Below are 18,849 nucleotides of genomic sequence, written 5' to 3' on the forward strand. Positions count from 1 at the left end.
ACAATTGCACTTAAGCCTAACTCCATGTGCTGTACGCACGTAAACCTCTCCCGTATTCGAGTCGCAAAGAGCCATCCGTAATGCCACGAAATGCACTCCGGTTTCGGATAAAAGTGAAGCCAAAGGAGAACGTTTTCTCCTATGCGTGCACGCTGACGTCACACCCGCCTCGCTATCGATCGCGTTTCTCGAGAAGCGGGGGCACGTGACCGGCCGACGTCACCGTGACGTGTCGAACCCAAACAAGCGCCCAAGTGCGGCAGTTGGGAGGAGAAGGGGAAAGGATAGCAAAATCTCCGTCAGCGCGCCACTCGCTACGTAGTCGAAGGCCGAAGAGATCCAAGTGAGGACGGTGGAACGTTTTTTTGGAGGGTTGTGAGAGACGACGGAAAAGAGTGGATCGTGCTGCCAGCAGAAGATAACCTCTTGTTCGGATGTCGGCCCTGCGTACACTGTGACCTTTTTTTTTTTTGCGAAGGAACTTGTGTGATAACAGCGGACTTACGGCAAGTGGACGGATGCTCTGTGCGAAGGCTACTCGGCACTAGAGGTAAGTGCGTTGTTTTCTCCGAGACCAGTGGGCAGGCTATCGCTGTACTGCCGCACTGGCGTCGGCCACTCGTTCGCACCTTCCCTGGATTCTGGACAAAATGAAACCCGTCCAGCATCCAGCGATATTTCGGAGGTGGCGTTTCCTTTTGTTGTTCGGTGAAGATCATTTGTTTTACATGCCGAAGATTGCGGTTTGGGTGGTCTCGCGTTATGTCGTAGGTTGGGTCAGTGTCGGTCTATCGAGATGCTTAAAGCAGGTTTCCCGTTCGTGTATTTTTCTGTTAGGGATGTTAGGAAGCTTGCTACGAAGCAGATGGGTGGCGAATGGATGGGCGTACGTACGTATTCCGCGTCTATCCTCGCGAATGCCGTCGTAGGAAGCGATGGCGACTCGTGTGTGATCGAATTTCGAACTCAAAGTTCTTGACGTTGGATGGATGTGCGATGACAGACCCGCTGTCAGTAGCGAGTGTCTGCTGGAATCGATTCCATTCTCCCTCCCTCACCGAGAACTGTTTGCATCAGTCTCGCTTTCAATCGGAAATTCTTGCCCACCCTCTCGCTGCGCTTCGATACTGTAAACTTGAAAATGATCGCAAATAAACAACGAGATGTTTGCGCGTGCGTCGACTTCGTCTCTTCCCCCCCCCCCTTCATATTATGGAAACAACGGTCTTTATTAGTATGTTTAATGCCGACGTCGTCCAATAAATGCAAAACAATAAACTGCAGTCTTCCTTTATATGAGCTCCAAGACGCAGTGATTGGCGATACGCAGCGATCTGTTGTCGTCCTCACCTTGCTTGCGAGCCTTTCTTTTTCCTGCCAAAGATGCTCTTGTGTGGTCCTTTTACGACATAAGAGGAATATGAATGATGAATATGCGCGCGCATATACGGTGTTTAAATTATGAGCGAGTACAACATTATTTCTCAAGCAAAACAATGGAAGTGTTACCGAGAGAAAGAAAGAAAGAGAGAGAGAGAGAGGTTGGATGTGTTTAATAATTGTCAGTCTAATATTGCTGAGTTCGCTAGAACGATATTCCATTATCGGGCACTTAATGAAAGAGCCAAAAGGTGACTTGCGTTGCAGTATACGTGATTGAGCGCTCCTCCGACATAGAAATGCAGTTTCCTCTTCGTTTCTTTTATTTATGGATTCCAAATTGTTTTTTTAAAGGAGAATTGGCAAAAAAAATTAAAAACAAATTCTCCGACATTGCTTCCAAACACTGCGAACCTCGCAGTTTTAATCAATGTTTAATCTGAACCATCCCGTATGGATCAGAACAGATTTTTCTGACCTTCGTGTTGTCACGAGGATGCCTTTCCTACCGTTCTTAGTGTAGCATCAAACCACTTCACTATAATTAACTTTCTACGGAAAAGATGATGTCATCCTCTTCGGTACAGCTGACTGGTGACACGAAATCATTTGGTACGCGAGCTTCCAGTCGTGTGGAGCGTGTTGCCCTGCTGAATCGCTACTTCTCTTCAGATGAATAGATAGAAATACTGGATGGTAAGCGCACGCTCTCTCTTTCTCTCTATTCATATTCATATTGTGTGTGTGTGTGAGAGAGAGAAATGCGCTGGTGAGAAGTCATTTATTTAACCAGATAGACACAGACATCGTCTAATCCTGTTACATCGTGTTGTTGATAATGGCATAAACGTGACACCTTCATATCAAGGTATAACCAACTCATTCTCCTACTGCAAGATAACAAGTTACTCGGACGCCTTCATTTTTTTTTCTTTTTTCTACTCCACGTCACGATTTCGAGCTCTGAATTAGTTACCTCCTAATAAAAACAACCCCTCAGTTCCACTGAAGCTTTCTCATCTTTAATGGGAAAAAATTCTTCGGTTTTTAATTTTTCTCTAAAGGAAAAAAGGGCAAATCGAGGTAGCTACATATTAAATGTGCCTGAGGGATGGGAATTATATTATTTTTATTTATTTCCATAGTTCAGAAGTAAACAGACGTAGTTTGAGTGCTGGAGATTTATTGTCAATAAAAAAATATGACCCTCCCCCCCCCTCCTCCTAAAGATTGTTGTGCTATTGTGGAGTACGTCCAATTAACCTCGTTGTGATATGATTGGTAATTTTGGGGAAATTATAAAGAGATTTCGTCGGCCAGTGGAGTGGCCTCAGTTTGAGTTCTTGAATTATATACTAAAGCCAGTTTGGGGGCACAATTTTACTTCTTTATTTTTTTTGTCAGTAAATTGAAAGAATTCTGTTGCTAAGTAAGCTAACAAAAACATTACAGGACATGATTCCATAATGCGTCTTTTTCGTTGCTCAACTAAGTCAGAAACCTTTGCTTCAAAACCTCAATATCTGTCCAACATTTCCTACAACCCACACACACGCACACAGAGTTCACTGAGCATGGCAGTTGATTACGCTTCGTCGAGCACGAGCGTGTAGATTGGAGTGCACTCGATTTCAGGGTTAGAACAATGAACTGAAAAAAAAAAAAAAAAAGAACGATTTCGTATCTACAACCACCCCCCGCCGCGCACCCATACACTCATCTTATGTAGGTAACCAAGCACGCGCCAAGTCTTTCACGAAAACGTACACCGATCTCCTTCGAGTGAAAATTCAAGCAAAATTATATAGGGGGAGGGGGGGGAAGAAACGTAAAAACTTAAGAGTCCAATGATTAAGTCGTATTCACTAAAGTGTTTTTTTTTTTTTTGAAAATGGAAAGCATTCATAATTGAAACGAACTTCAGGATCAAAACGAACAAAGATAAACTGCAAAACACAAAATAACGAATCCCCAAACAACTCCATCTTTGACAAGTAAATGAAGAGCGTTGTACGCTGTTTAAATTTTTAGCTACATGGCAGGCGGTGAGAGGCTCGCACTCACTGCATCACACACACACACATTAATGCGGGTTCACGTTAATGGAGGAACGATAATCAATATTACAATAATTTAGAAGTTATCGCCGTAGAGATAAAAACCTCACTGTTGATTTTTCTCTTAAGAATGGCTTTATTTTATCTACGATTTTTTTTATGTGCGAACTATTTTTTGTGTCGAGTTTTTAATATAAAATTTGTTTCCCTTAATTAACTGAGTCGATTTTTATGATAGCATCATGGGCTGTGCGTAGCAAAAACCTAAAAAAAAAAATAATAAATAGGTAAAAAAAAAATGGAACGAATATTTCTAAAAAGAGTTTAATCTCTTTAATGTTGCTTTATATATCATAACTAGACGAGCACTGGTTTCGTTTGGGAACTTTGAGTTCGCTTTCCTATTTAAATATTAAACAAAAAGTTCTTGACGTCATATAGACAGGGAATTAATAATTGATTTTGCATATTTTTAATATAAATTTAATATAAAATGGAAACTGCAGAACTTTTGCTGTGTGATTCAACAATTTTCAATCCAAAAATTTTCAACAATGCCAGTAGGCATTGTAGAAAACATTACGATAATCTCGTGCTACGTGTTACCAACCACAGAGTCTGCCATGTTATGAAATAGTCAACTTCATTGTTTCTATTTTGGCTGACGAAAAAGGTAATTGTGGGTGGATGTGTTAGCATCAACTAGCTACACCGGAGGTGTAACACCCTTCAAATGATTACATTTCTTTTCTTTAGAATTGACTGGTTGAGCAGCATTTATGTTTTGGAGTCGCCAAGAATTCTGAACACGTTCTCGAACGTTCTCGTGACATAATATTGGGCGTTTAGGGCGCCCAGGCGGAAGTGTCCATTCAATGGGTGTATACCTTGCATGTGCTGGGCGTTAGGCTGTTACTAGCATGTTCGTATTGAACGAATCTAGTCGACCTAGAGAAAGCACAAAGATTTTAGACGTGATCCCCTCCCGCCTCGTGTTCGCAGCCGTGGCAATTTGCATTTGTGTGTGTGTGTGTGCGCGCGCGAAACAACACACACACACATCGCCAGAAATTCGCACTATCTGTCAAGATTTGTATTAGTGTCTCCTAACCATTGTCCTTAATGCTTTATACACAAGGAGATAATGACTCGCCAAGTTCAATACTACAAAAATAGCCATTTTTAAACGTCTTTCATTGGATAAAAGTTATTATGGCTTTAGGCATCGCTTCCGCTTAAAATGCTGATGTGTATTGCATTATAAAAGTGGGAAGCATAACCCACCAGTCTACGTAATCATGAATCCTCCTGAATAAGTACATTATTTTCGAGTGGACTTTATCTGCGTTTGCTAATCGTATTATACTCTTTAAGCAATTTGGCTACTTTCCAAAACCTTCTACTCTTGACCTCTTTCTTGGTATGTTCTTACAACAGAAAAATGTTCATCATTTGATGCTTAAATTTATGGATTCAGTCTTGAGTTTTCTCTCTATTCTTCATGTAGCTTTTGCGACACTGGAACATAAATTCAAAACATGTCCTTCTTTTAGGCTTTCTTAATGGCTTTTGAAATCGGTGTTTCTGTACGTATTCAAAAGATGATACGTCACTTCCGGTGATTCTGCATTTCAGATTTTACTTCCGGTTCGCCGTTAACTACCACCCGATTTTCATCACAAGTTCAGACAAACTTCTATGGAGTTAATCACGTGATTAAACAATTTTATACTCTTTTTTTTTTTTTTTTTCATTCTCTAGGATTCTAGTTTACCACAAGAAATAGAATGCTTTGTAATCGATGCTTGCTTGCTTCCATCTTCCTCGTGTGTCTTACTTGGACTGTTCCTATTCTAATGCACTTTTAACCACTTAAAGTTCCTGGATTAGTTTGAATTACATCCACTTACGTTAAGACTGTTAATAACTTTGGTTTGTTCTAAACTATGAGCACTCACTTTGTTTCACGATTTGTGTTAGCTTCCTACCCACTGTGTCCCTAATGTATTGCGGAGATAATGACTCGTGTAATTACTCCAGTTGTAGGTTTGTGTGCGCATCTAGTTGAATTCAAAAGTTTATGGTAAGCAGATGATAACATGACAGTGTTCTGACTCTATTTTCAAGTCATTAACTATTGACGATAAAAAAAAACAAAGATGTATACAGATTATTTGTTCATTATCATTCATTTATGAATAGCTAAATTAATTTCATATTTTTCTTTTTTAATTCTTAATTTTTTTTTTATTATATGACTGCCTACTAAAATTTGGAAGAAAAAAAATTGCCCATTCGTTTTTAATCAAGAAAATTATCTCCCTCAATTTTATGGCCCCAAAAAAGAGTCAATACAATTTCTCCAAATAAGGGTATCGGCCATTATACACAATTAAACTTTATGGATGACTTTTTATTATTCCCCTTGCTCCTTAGCCTCCTCCCCTTTTTTCTTCCTCCTCACACGCACACCCTACTGTTCTTTGAGTCGTGTGGTCCTCGTCAATGGGCAGACAATATTTAATCTTCTACTTTCTCATAACCTGTCAAGACATTTGGTCACGCCCGCTTTTGGCCTGATCACAGAAAATTAGAAAGATTAAAGGCCCTGTTGGATCGCTGACAAGGGATCAATAAAATAGTTCACTGGCGAAATTCTATCGATAGAAAGACAGCTAAGGTGGAAATGTGAAGAATTTAGGAAATGTACCACGAAGAGATCGATTGTATGGTCAATTAATAATAAAAGTAGTAATAATTGGTGTAGTTTTGCATTAATTATGTAAAATACTTTATCGATTAATATTTTCTAGTAATAAAAATAAAATATTAATAACTTTTGTTCCCTCTTACATTCGTTTTCTCTTTCTGAGTTCCATCCATCCTCAAAAATTATTATTTTATATACAATTACTTTATTTTATTTATTTATTTTTTTTTTTGATAATGACAAAACAAATTGCTGGCTCCCTCTGGTATCATAAAAGCTCGACTCGCAATTTAAATTTACAGCGGTTTTCCATATAATTATTATTAAACCAAGCTGACATAGCATACTTACATATGAGGCCCTCTTTGAAAGCCCTTTGCTCTTTTTTTTGAATTTTAGAAAGTTTCTTAAACTATTTAAAATAGTTAATTATATATTCTAAGTTATAATATTATTTCCATTTAAAAATATTCATTGCTTTGGTGAAATCAAGTTTAAAAAATATCTATAATGTTTATTTTAAATATACCATTATTCTTTTTATATACGATTATTGAAAAGCTAATCTTCTTTTTGCGAAGAGAAGTTGGTGGATCAAGAATCCGATACCCTTGGAGGGTAATGGATAGCAATGCTGTAGCCAATGAAGTTCCAACTGAGGCTCGGCTATTGCTGTTACCCTCCTGCCATGATCAGAGCTTTAATAGCTCAGTAACACCTTATCCCTACACTGTCCTCTACAGATAACGGGGAAGATGAAAAGCATTCTTGCTTCGCCCCTTTAAGCCAGTCCTTATAAGGATAAGTAAATAAATAAAATAAAAAAAAAAAAGGAGATATGAATCAATCGACCGTGAGATGCGGTGATTGATTCATTCAATCCAATACTCTTGGAGGGTAATGGATGGCAATGCTGTAGCCAATGAAGTTCTAACTGAGGTTCGGCTATTGCTGTTACCCTCCTGCCATGATCAGAGTTTTAATTGCTCAATAACACCTTATCCCTACACTGTCCTCTACAGATAACGGGGAATATGAAAAGCATTCTTGCTTCGCCCCTTTAAGCCAGTCCTTATAAGGACTTATAAGGTAAATAAATAATATAATAACTGCTTCAAAAGTAATTGTTTTTTATTTATTTTTTGAGTAGTATGGCATGCTACACTAAGAACTGATTACCTTGATAAATTTTTTTGAGAATTATTGGCGATTGTTTGTGTAGTGAAATAATTATTGGATTTTCATGAATATTCAAGTTGATGACATCGAGTACTACAACATTACTCTGCTTAACTGTTACTATATTGGAACATGGCCGTTTTGAAAGCAAATGATATATTAATCTAACCGTTTCAAATTACTTTCGTAGTCTCTGATATTTGTTTTTCCTCTTTGGATATTTCCTCTGCTATTAGAAGATGAAGTTGGAGTAGGAAGTCTCCAAGAATAATTGTACTTTGGAACAAGAAAAAAATTAAAGTATCTTGATTGCGTTTAGTGTGTGTACGTTTTGAAGAAGTTGAATCCTGTTTAAAGAAACTCTGCCTTACCTCAAGAAGTCGGTCTAAAAATAAATTAGATCACTCTCTAAATATATATTCTTCGTATAAAGGGGGGAGTTTCTAGAAACTTCACTAATCGATCTTACCGTCTCTCTCTCTCTCTCTCTATAGCTCATGCCGACTATCAATGCTGTCTATATTCTCCTTCCGATTGTTAATCATCAACTCCAAAAGAGAACCACTTCTCTTTCCTTCCTCCCCTGGGAACGAGGCTTGATGCCGTGGGCCCGAGGCTATGGCTGAGAGCTGTCAGGGAACAGTGGCTCTCCGAAAGTAGCGAGGGTTTTTTTTTCTATGTCGAGGATTGCTGACAATTGTACGTCATCTTGTTAAAAGGGGCGAGTCGGTCTTGTGACAGCACAACCGTCTCTCCCCTACACCGCCTTTCGTCGGGGACCCTGATGGCCCCGGCTTTGTGGTGGGCTGCAGCGATCGCTCAAATTGCATTACCGCCGCCGATGGAGCTGTCTCGTTAAGTGCCAAGAGACGCTACGGCACGCGGTACTTCCGCGGCCAGCTAGAGTGGCAGGGGGTAGCCAGGGGTTTCTAATTGGCTCGGCCTTCGTCGCCGGGCGAAGTGAAAAACGCACTCTACTCGGATTACCGAAGACGACTGTATTGTTATATGGAGTAGCGGTCGTTGGTGACGTCAGGGTTGGGAGAAAGAAAGTGAGGGGAGAATTTGTCGTCAGGTGCTGAAGAAATCGACAAATATGGGCTTCTTATTGGACTCGGTTTGTTGTTTCGTAGCGTCCTGCTGAAGAAACCTGCGTAGATGGACCCAACAGGCCTCGAACGAAGTAATTTAAATCTGTTGAAAAAGTACTTCTATCCATTGAACCAATAGACCATGTGGAGAGGGTTGTTTTGGTTTAATCGAGATATTACTTTGGCTAACATGAAAATGACTCAATATTAAAAAAAAAAAAAAAATCACTCACAGCCATCGTATTTTCGATCTCTCTTACATCCTTGAGATATTCACTCCACGCCGTCTGTTATGCTGTTTTTACCATTACTAAACAGTATGCTTTATTACGTTTTTTTTTTTTTATTTTGTATTCGCAAAAGAGTTCAGCTATACACATCTATTAATGCAAAATGTATTTACTCCTTTGTGAGTTTATCCTTAAATTCGACAACTACAGATGGTGACGCCGATACCCTTTGAGTGGATCCTTTGGATGTAAATCAGTTGCACACGGGTTCAAGTCCTTCATGCAGACGTCAATAAAACGGCAATGAAATCCGTGTCGATGATCATACGTTGAGAAATTTACGTGGTCCTAGAAAAGTGTTCACGAGCTACCAAAGAGTCTATCTGGTATTAAAATTTGTGCTGCACATACCGTCTCGAATTTAGACCCCAACAAGTCAAATATTTCCAAACGGTTCCTGAATGAACGCAGCTACTTGCATTTTCCAAGTTCGTCGTCTGCTAATTTCATTGTTAGGGAGATGCATCAACAGTGAAAGCAGGATTCAATCTTTTGCCAAACCCACTCATCAGAACTTAATACATTCCACAAGTACACTTAGCGGTGCGGTCACTTCTTACACAAAATGCACCCCATTCTTCCGGAATGGTCCATCAACGGAAAAGAGACTAAATGAAGGAAGTTTGCTCATCTTTAGTGCTTTAGTGGACTATTTGGCTGTTCAAGAACTCTGCAGCTATTCTATGAAGAAACCAAAGTGATATCTAAAAGAGGGTGTAATCATATTTATCGACGAATAAGGATAAATGAGATATTACTGTCTCGAAATAAGGTGAAAGATCTAGCCTCAGTGTCAAGGGTATTCCTTCAGATCTCGCATTGTGTCTTTCGAAATGCATTGACTTCGGGGTTCGCCTATTCTATTAGCATGTGTGGTAATATAAGTAATGAATTCAATTTTCCATTTTGTCCTTTCCGTGTTTCAAGGTGCATGCTTTGTCGAATAGACTTGCTTTGAACATCTTTCACAATATTGGCTGAATAGTTTGCTGGAAAATGGAAATGACCTTTGAACTTGATATTCTTCTAAGCGTTACTCCACTAACTCAATTCTGATGTTTAATACACAGTTCTGATAAGTGGGATGGCTCTTTTCTCCCTGGCTGGTGTTGTTCAAGGAGTATTTAACTACATATAGGGGGTTATGATGCATATTCCTGTGACTCATATATTCAAAAGCGCAGTTGTTCCTCCTTTCGGAATCAGAACAAACTAATATTGTAAAATCTCGCTAAAAATGTATTTTTAAAATACTTAATAATAGTAATAAAAGTTTTAACAAGAAAAGATTTCTCAATTGTCCATCCTTTATCTTTTTTTGAGCACCACAATATAAAAGGGAGAAAAAATAGTTCGGATGAAAATGAAAGAAGAAAAACTACGAAAGTGGAATGAATTCATCATTGAAATTCCTATTAATCTCTCTCCAGAGTGCATGGTCCGACATCTGTAGAGCCATCTCATTCTTGATCGTAAGACTTTTCTCTGCGTCTTGGGTATGGTACCAAGACATCAATGCACACGGGAAACTCTATTCTGAAATGTTGTACACAAAAGACAGCTTATAGTGATACTACTTCAGTTTAGCAACCCCCCCCCCCTTTCTTTGCACTGGTCGTGGACACCTGCCGAAACCAGAGATGTCATCGGACTTTAATCCCATGATACGTTTAAAGAACTTCATGCAGTCTTAATATTGAATAGAAAAAGACCCCTTATAGTAAACAAAAAAGAGACGGAATTTAAAACGCGGCATTACACAAAGAATGTATTCAATAAACTGGACAGTGCCTAGTTTCACGTATAAATACAACAATGAGTATGAGCTTAATTGTACCTAACTTAAGTATTCATCCATCATGATAGACGTGATAAATTCATTGTTAGCATCGTCTGTTAAAGTTAGTCACGAGTTAGAATCAGCAACAATGGCACATAAATTATACTTTTAATTATAAACAGATTCTGTTTAGTTTCATGTATTAAAATTATATAGAAATAGCTTATAAAATTCTGCTGTGCAGTACTGGATTAAAATTTCTCAAAAAATATAAAAAAAGCTAACAATAAGTGTAAGCTACCGATAAAAATAAAAAAATAAAAAATCGAAGTTATAAATAATAAAAAAAAGAATGATTTTAGAACAGAATTGGCTAACTATGGTTAAAATACAGATTTAATTCTAACTCACTGCCAGACTGATAACAGTTACTAGTAAAAACAAAATGTTTTTGCTATTACAAATTTACTTATTCAATTAAACAGCAATATTCTCGAACAATTAAAAGAATAATTAAATTCGTATTTTTCAGGTATTCGATTTCATCATACTTGTCATTGTAAAATGCAATGGACTAGTTCGTTGTAGGTAACGATACTCGCTGGCTTGCACTTCTAGGGTTTATAACGATATGAAGTGCTTCCCTGTGGATAAATCGTCGGAACGTGTGTCAGTGTAGAGGTTCGAGTGTGTGTCAGGTCACTTTCCAATTTGCTTGTTTTAATTCTTTCATTTCTACGAAATATTCCTTGTCCGATCCTTCTAAAAACACACCAAATTACACATTAATGTTCGCTTCAATAAAGTGAAATATTATCATTCCCTGTTTAAAGGTGCAGCCATGACCCCAGATTTAAAAGAGTAACCGTAACAATCACGGCAAGATTCATCGAAATAACCTTGAAGGTTAAGTAGTTATTTTGCAACATTAATTTTTACGCTGTCAAAGATAGTAGTTGATTATTTTAAAATATTAAGCCTGCAAAAAAAAGTGTGTGTTTTAAAGTTGTTAAAATAGCATTTAAATTGTCTGAACATTCTACTGGATTTCAAATTGTCAGGAAGAGGATGTCTCCTGAGACAATTGAGTAACATGATGTAATTGAAGTTAATAGAAAAATGAACTTAGAACTACTACTTTAACTTTCATTCTCTCTCTCTCTGGCGCCAGAATTTGAACTTATACTGCGAAAACAAGATAAGTGTGATGGATGGAAATTTATCTACTAGCATTTCATTTAAATTTTGCACCGTTTTACTTCAGTTTTAATTTCCTGCTAAGTATGTTTCATTTCTAGAATAAAAATGCAAAAGTATGTGATAAAATCTTCGCGTGTTAATAATGTAGTGCAACTCGTGGTAAAAAGGTGGAGCAAGCTCCGATCACTTTCCTTAGTATTTTCCCCTAATGCAAAGCACATCCCCTTGCGGAGATGTATGATGCTATGCATTAAAGGCAAGGGCCACTACCCAGACCGGTTTCGACCTTTATTGAGGTCTCGTCAGTGGGAGCCAGACCTAAAAATGTCAACGTGCTTTGCATTAGGAGAAAATACTAAGGAAAGTGATCGGAGCTTACTCCACCTTTACCACGAGTTGCCTTAGACTTGCAGACGCAAACTTGACTTACTTGTCTGTTTGTTTACTTGGGAAAAAGGGTTAAAAACCAAGTTTATATAAAATTACTTGGTATCTTTTAACGCATAGTATACCCAAGGTAAAAAACAACTTTCTACATATATATATACATACACATACGCACACTGTATGCCTTTAAATATATGTTACTATTCTCTCTCTCTCTCTCTCTCTCTCTCCCCACGCACGCACACAATCTCATGTACTTTTTTTTTTTTTTTTTGCAACCAACATTTTTCTTTTAGCTCCTGTTTATCTTTTTCAACATTAGTTGTATAAAAACATGAGATAAAGCGCCTTAAAATGATTTTGTTTGTTTCACATCAATTTAGAAATATTACTTTTCGCCTTGGTTTCTCCTGTAACAACAAAAAAAGAAAAAAAAATACATTACACACGCACACAAAGATAAATACCACATCATAAAATTACAGTTTCTTGCTCGGGAATGCAACCAAACTTTTAATGTTTGGTATTTCTTAATGTTCTTATTACTCACCAGTTATTAATTTTGTAGAAATAGGATATGGGGATGGGGGATAAGAAGTACTTTGTAAAACAGACGCGACTGTCATTAAATAAAAATATTTTCATTACTTATTTCGACTTCGGATTGCATAGTTTCCTCGAATGGACTTTCAGCTCACTACTCAGAGAGGGCGCTGTGGATTGCAACCGGGAAGCATTCGGGACAGTGGTATGTGTTCTTATTTTTAAACTAAGCCTAAGGAGAGGGGGGAAAAACGGAAAGAAAAAGTACATGTATTTAATAAAACTTTCGCAGCCGTGAATCCAGCGTCATAAATAATGCCGGCTAAATAAAAATGGTAGGAGGACGCTTCCCCCTAGTAGCACGTGGAGCTGATAATTCTGCAACTGTATGTGTGTGTGTGTGTGCGTGCGTGCACGCCTGTGTGTGCGTGTGTGTGTGTGTGTGTGTGTGTGCACGAGGACACTTGTCAACTCGTGCGACAACTGCATTCCAGCGAAGCACGACGAAGAACGGCTACCCTTTATGGCAGCGGCGTAAATCACGACTTAACAAAAGAAATGATGAGACCACCAATAATTATGTCGGAAACTTCGCCGTCTCCCGGCGCTGGAGAAGAATTAAAGAATGTTAATTTGCCCGCCGTAACTACGGCCGCGGTTACACTGGCGGGCGAAATGAGGAGCCGCCTCTAAAATAATACAAAACGCGCTTTTAATTGCCTCGTGCCCACAAAGATTTAAAATATGAAGCACTAAAGGTCTGCCTTGATTCACTTGGGAATTCTACACATTTTTGTTATCGCAGTTTAGTGCAGATTCAATTTTGTTTTTACCGCCCAACTCACATTCCACCGGTGCCTTCCTAAAGTGGGTTTTGCGCCTTTTCTTCCAGAAGGGGCTGCCGAGCGGAAAAGGCGACATGAGCTTCACGCAGGAAAGAGGCTTTAAAATGACCCAAAGTTCTTTGTGAAGTGTGTGTGTGTGTGTGTGTGCGCTTGGGAGGAGAGAGAGAGAGAGAGAGCAGGAGGAGGAGGAGCAGTGGACGCTTCAAGAACACAATCTCTTAGTTGCGCTAGGGAAGGTAGGATTAAATAGAGTGAAGGAAAGATTGTCACAACAACATTATTTGTAGACGTTACTAAGGGGAATTAGGGGGGGCTTAAAATATGTTTTACTCATTTAATAGCATCTGAAGAGGACTTTGCATGGCTCTGCAGAGTAAAACTACATTTTATACTTCGTTTATGCGAGGAAACACATTTTTTATATTTCAGACGTCATGCGTACGTTAGAACATATCACTAGTATTTCCAAAAGCTTCGCGTTTTTTTGTGGGAGGGGTGGAGAACAGAGGCATTCATTATAAACACTAATATACGAAAGAGGACACTCCCTGGTGGAAACTTTTTCATTCTCACGCATTTGTTTTCTTCCAAGGGGTGCAAATTGATGTCAGTGATGACTTAGTGCATTTCTCGCACTCCTTTGAAAAGGCACCTCACTCAATGGAACATACGTGTCTATCAAATTCATTTGATGTCTCTATTGTTCTCCTGATGCCATTAACGATTATGAGGGGTTTTTTTTTTTTTTTTTGATATTTCTCCAGTCCAGGTTTTCATCCACCTCTGGAAAAAAAAAGCCCATGGAAATGTTTGGGGAATCTCAAGTGATTAATCTTTACATAAGGAATTTGATTGATTTTGGCCCAAAGAAGTGAATTACCATCATCTGTTGTATCTTCTGACTTCTGGAAGTAGGTTGGTTGACAGTTATCTGGATTCACTATTTGAATAGTGGCCGCACTTTATCCTCAAATGCTGCAAATAATGCTGGTGTTCCACCCAGCTCCTTTCCCTCTATAATAGATCAACGACCTTCTCCATTGACTCCATTTGCAGTTAGTGGAGAAGATCCATTTCTCAATTGATAGTACCCTTTAATTTTTTTTTTTTTTTTGTCGTCTGTCTGTGATACTATTGAAAAATTATTTATTTTCATTTTACTAGAAAGGGAATATTATTTCTTAAAAATTAAATTTTACGTAAAGAAGAAATACAAATAAATTTATACAATAAAAATTTTGATTGTTGATATCACGTAAATTATGCAAGAAACTTTTTAACTGTGACGTAATGCTTCCGTGTTTCTATGGCAACCATAGTTTACCTACGTGATGAAGCAGTTTGTACATGGTTTATTGTGAATGGACATGAAGTAGTTAGTATACTTTTGAGATTCCCCCCCCCTAAAAAAAAGATATCCTGCTTTTTTACATCATGTGATCAAACAATAAAGTTCTGTGTGACTACCACAGTAAATAATGAGACCTTTAAGTACACAACTAGAAGATATTAAGCAGTATCCTAACAAGGATGATCATCCAACACTAGCGCTTCTAATTGGCCTTTCCCACCAGCAGATCTCTGTTTATATTCTATTTAATTAACACCAAAGGTGGAAATATCCAAAGAAAGCGTGCACGGGCCTTACCTGACAGAATTAATCAATATTAAATCCTGATTAATTCTGAACAATGAATTTTCCAATCATCTCTGTCCTTCACTCTTCTCCATACAGAAGACTTGGCTCTCCTCAACGATAATTAAATAAACACAATACATGTCATCCTTTTCCTTATTAATCCAGCAAAACAAACTAATAAAAGAATCCTCTCGGTAGATACAAATTAAAGTGTAAGAAGTTGAAGCTACAAAGACTCAGACAATTAAATGGTGGTTATTGTGCTGCTGTTATGTAGGGTTCCGATTAGAGATTTCGTCTTCTGTATGTGTGGGGGGGGGGAGAGGGGTTTCCATTAAGATTCTGTCCCCTAAGTAATTATAGATGGTTGCTCGGAGTAACCTTGTTGCCAGCATACGGAACACCAGGTCTAATTATTATATAGAAACGTCTCGTGTTTCTACTTTAATTGGAGTTCTTTGGCATCCTCGCAATTTCCTTGCGTACATAATTACGTTATCCGCATATGCCCTTCTTTGTAATGGATTTTCTGCCAATTGTTGACACACCATCCCTTCTGATCGAATCTGGTAATCTTGTCTTTGATAGGAGATCCAGTAACCCTAATAATACCCTCCCAGAACACGAAGTCGGAGTGACACGACTTCCATTAGACTTCAGTAATATTTTATTCATGTGAGAGTGATGGCATATCTCTTGTTATTGATCTCTTTTAGTGACGGGTTGAATTCCTAGAACTAGTTTGTTTCTTTAATGGCTATATAAATGCTATATTCGACCCAAGCTAAAGAGGGTGGATTATTTAATGGGCTAATGTGCCATACATGTGAAAGTAATGTATAAGGCAAATCTAATATACGTGATGAATATTCGATTGCCTGGATTAGCTAAGCGTGATTTGCCCATGTTTTATTAAAAAAAAAAATATTCGAACTAGTTTAGAGCACCAAAGTAGTCTTCAGTTTCAGACACAGAAAATTCGTCAGTGTTTTTTTTTTTTTTTTTTTTTTTTTTAAGACGACGATCTATGCACTCAATGTGCTAAGTTGGTATTGTATAATTTGTCACATATACATTTAGAAACTGATTGTTCTATATTTATGTAATAAATGTATAAACTGCAAAAAAAAATCATTTGAAATGACTCTGTATTGTAATAATAAGTTGCTTTTAAATGCATTTAGTTGTATTTTAAAATTTAAAATAAGTCTTTTAATTTTGTGTAAGTTTTAATTGTGTAAGTCAACTGATTGTTAATAATTCATTCTTTTCATGATATATATCATGAAAAGAATGAATCATTAACAATCGATTGACTTACACGTGATTAGATTCTTTCCTTGATAACCACAATATCTCGTCATTGTTGGCGATTTTGCTGCAAACGAAAAAATGCCAACAATGAAAATTTATCCTATTGAAGATAACAAAAATGGCATATTTTACGTATGTGGGTTAAAAATTGCGATGTCATGGCGATGATGCATAATAAAAAACAAGTTTTTAGTAGTCGAACTGCGTATATTTTTATTTTATTTTATTTACATTATAGAACGTGTCATTCGCTTTCTATTCTAATAAGACATGAAAGCCAATCTGATAAAATAAATCTAGTTAAACAACTTATGGTTTCGATCAGCAGAGAGACAGCGAAGACAAAGAAAACAGACGCAAGTAAAGATGTTTACATTTAATGACGTCATTGATTAAATCGTTAGACGCATCTGCAAATTATTCATTTGTTTCAATTGTCTTACCTGAAGGCATCAAGTAAGGATTTCACTTCCTTGATGACGAAAAGAATTCAGACTTTGGTTTTTCCTACTGCAAACAGTCGCCCTTTAATTTAGTTTCTTTCATATGTGTACTCGCTCTCCACTTTAAGTGTTATCTTTTAAAATTTCGTCAAGAGGGGGAATAGTTGAAGGAAGTTCATCCTCCATGCCGTTCCGGTAAGCGTTCCTTTAGCATCCCCTTCCTTCCCTGCAGTCGCCGAATCGTGTCTCAGTTGGTTTCCGCCATCTCAAGATTTTCAGCTGCGTGAACACGATAATACAATCATGTAGTCCCATGAAACCACTTTCAGCACCTTAAAAAATTATCTCACGATTCATTAATCCTTTTACACAGGACACGAGCGGTAAGTACGCCCATCCACGCTAACGCACAGATAATTAGTTCCCCAGAAGTTTCTTACGCCGTGTCGCGCACTTGGACCTGTTTTTGACGTTGGCTCTGACTGAGTCACACCTGCACATGACAATTACGGAGGCTCGGAGGCCACTACAATAGTTAGGGGTGCTGTGTAGCTAACAATGGCCTATAGCGAGCTAACCGAGATGAGGTTTTGCTTGCCAACTTACCCCATTGTTAAGAATCTGGCAATATTCTTTCGTTATTCCTTTCATGGCGAAGGAACTGGGTTAAAAGAGTGTTGTATTCACTGACAAGTGACACTCACAGATGCCAACAGAACGCTATTATCCTTCTTTAATTCGAAGAAAAATTAAATATTTTGTTTTTAACTTTATCGCGAGCAGTCTCACTGTTTAAATGGCTTTCAAGGGTGAACGGGTTGAGTCAAGTGAGGTCTGTGGTGGGAATGACGCTGCCGATTCAAGCAAACTGCTAGCAGAAGCTGCACAGCTAATTTTATCTTTTACTATCGTTATGAGTGGTGATATTTTCTCAAATTACCTTTCGCAAACTCCTGTGGTCTTCTCTAAACATTGTTATGGGAATTATTTTCAGTGCAGCTATTGGATGATAGAAAATGTAATTCTCGATGTTGCTTAACTACAAATTTTTGTTATCTCAGCATCCGAGAATTTTTTTTTTCTTTTCAAAATAATCAATTAACTTTAAAGTTATTGTTCGTGTTTTCTTCGCTATATTTTATAATGGAAAACAGTGAACAAACTTGGTGTTCTGAGAGCCATAATCTTTCTTTTCGTTAACGCATTTTTCATTTTGTTCCCCAGTAATTATTCATTTGAATATTTACTGGGAAACAAAATTAATTATTCAGACCTTTGGATATTGAAATCATAAATCCCCTAAAAAGATTGAAAATATCATAAATAAAGCAATATCATTTCATAAGTCCTTATAAGGACTGGCTTGAAGGGGCGAAGCAAGAATGCTTTTCATCTTCCCCGTTATCTGTACAGGGCAGGGGTCGCCAAAGTCATTTGCTCGTCGACCCCTTCAAGCGTTTCTTGACTTTTTATCGATCCCCCCCCCTATATTTAACTATTACGTAATTATAATAGGACAAACAAAAGACGCTTATGTGAGTTTTTAGATTGTTTATTTTATAGTTACAGTGTTTATTGTATGTATAATATAGTATATATTATTATATTACTATTACTACTACTATCACTAGTAATATCACTGGTATTACTACCAGCGCTGCTCAACTCTTCAACATAGAGAAGTTTAGTTCGTGAATGAATAACGATTGAATTATAATATGTATGTTGATGAATTTTAGAGCATTAACGCTCACTTGTATGTCGATGCGCAAAAATGAGACTGGGGTCGAATACTTGTATCAGTAAATAAGAACCACGCACGTGTTGCAATCTCGCTCCCACTGCGCCGGCCGGCAGGAACCACCAACATCCGTTTATTGGTAAATATGTCATTTTGGCCTACTTGATTGTAGGCCAATAGTATTTTCATAAGAACCTGTAGGATGGAGTAAGTTTATTTCATGAACTTACTCCATCTTACAGGTCCTATT

The 18,849-nt window shown here is 37.8% G+C and overlaps 1 protein-coding gene across 1 annotated transcript in view; it reads left to right on the forward strand.

The window, feature by feature from the left end:
- Positions 1-306: 306 nt before the first annotated feature.
- The window catches only part of LOC150092846 (LIM domain only protein 3-like), a 32,823-nt gene continuing 14,280 nt past the window's right edge, over positions 307-18,849 (forward strand). The window contains exon 1 of the mRNA XM_090414675.1: positions 307-550. The gene's annotated coding sequence lies outside the window, so the exon portion shown is untranslated. The remainder of the gene's footprint in view (positions 551-18,849) is intronic.

This window comes from Typopeltis vanoorti, chromosome 25, assembly GCF_054136105.1.
Source record: "Typopeltis vanoorti isolate ZY-2024b chromosome 25, IOZ_Tvanoo_1.0, whole genome shotgun sequence".
Lineage (NCBI taxonomy): Eukaryota > Metazoa > Arthropoda > Arachnida > Uropygi > Thelyphonidae > Typopeltis > Typopeltis vanoorti.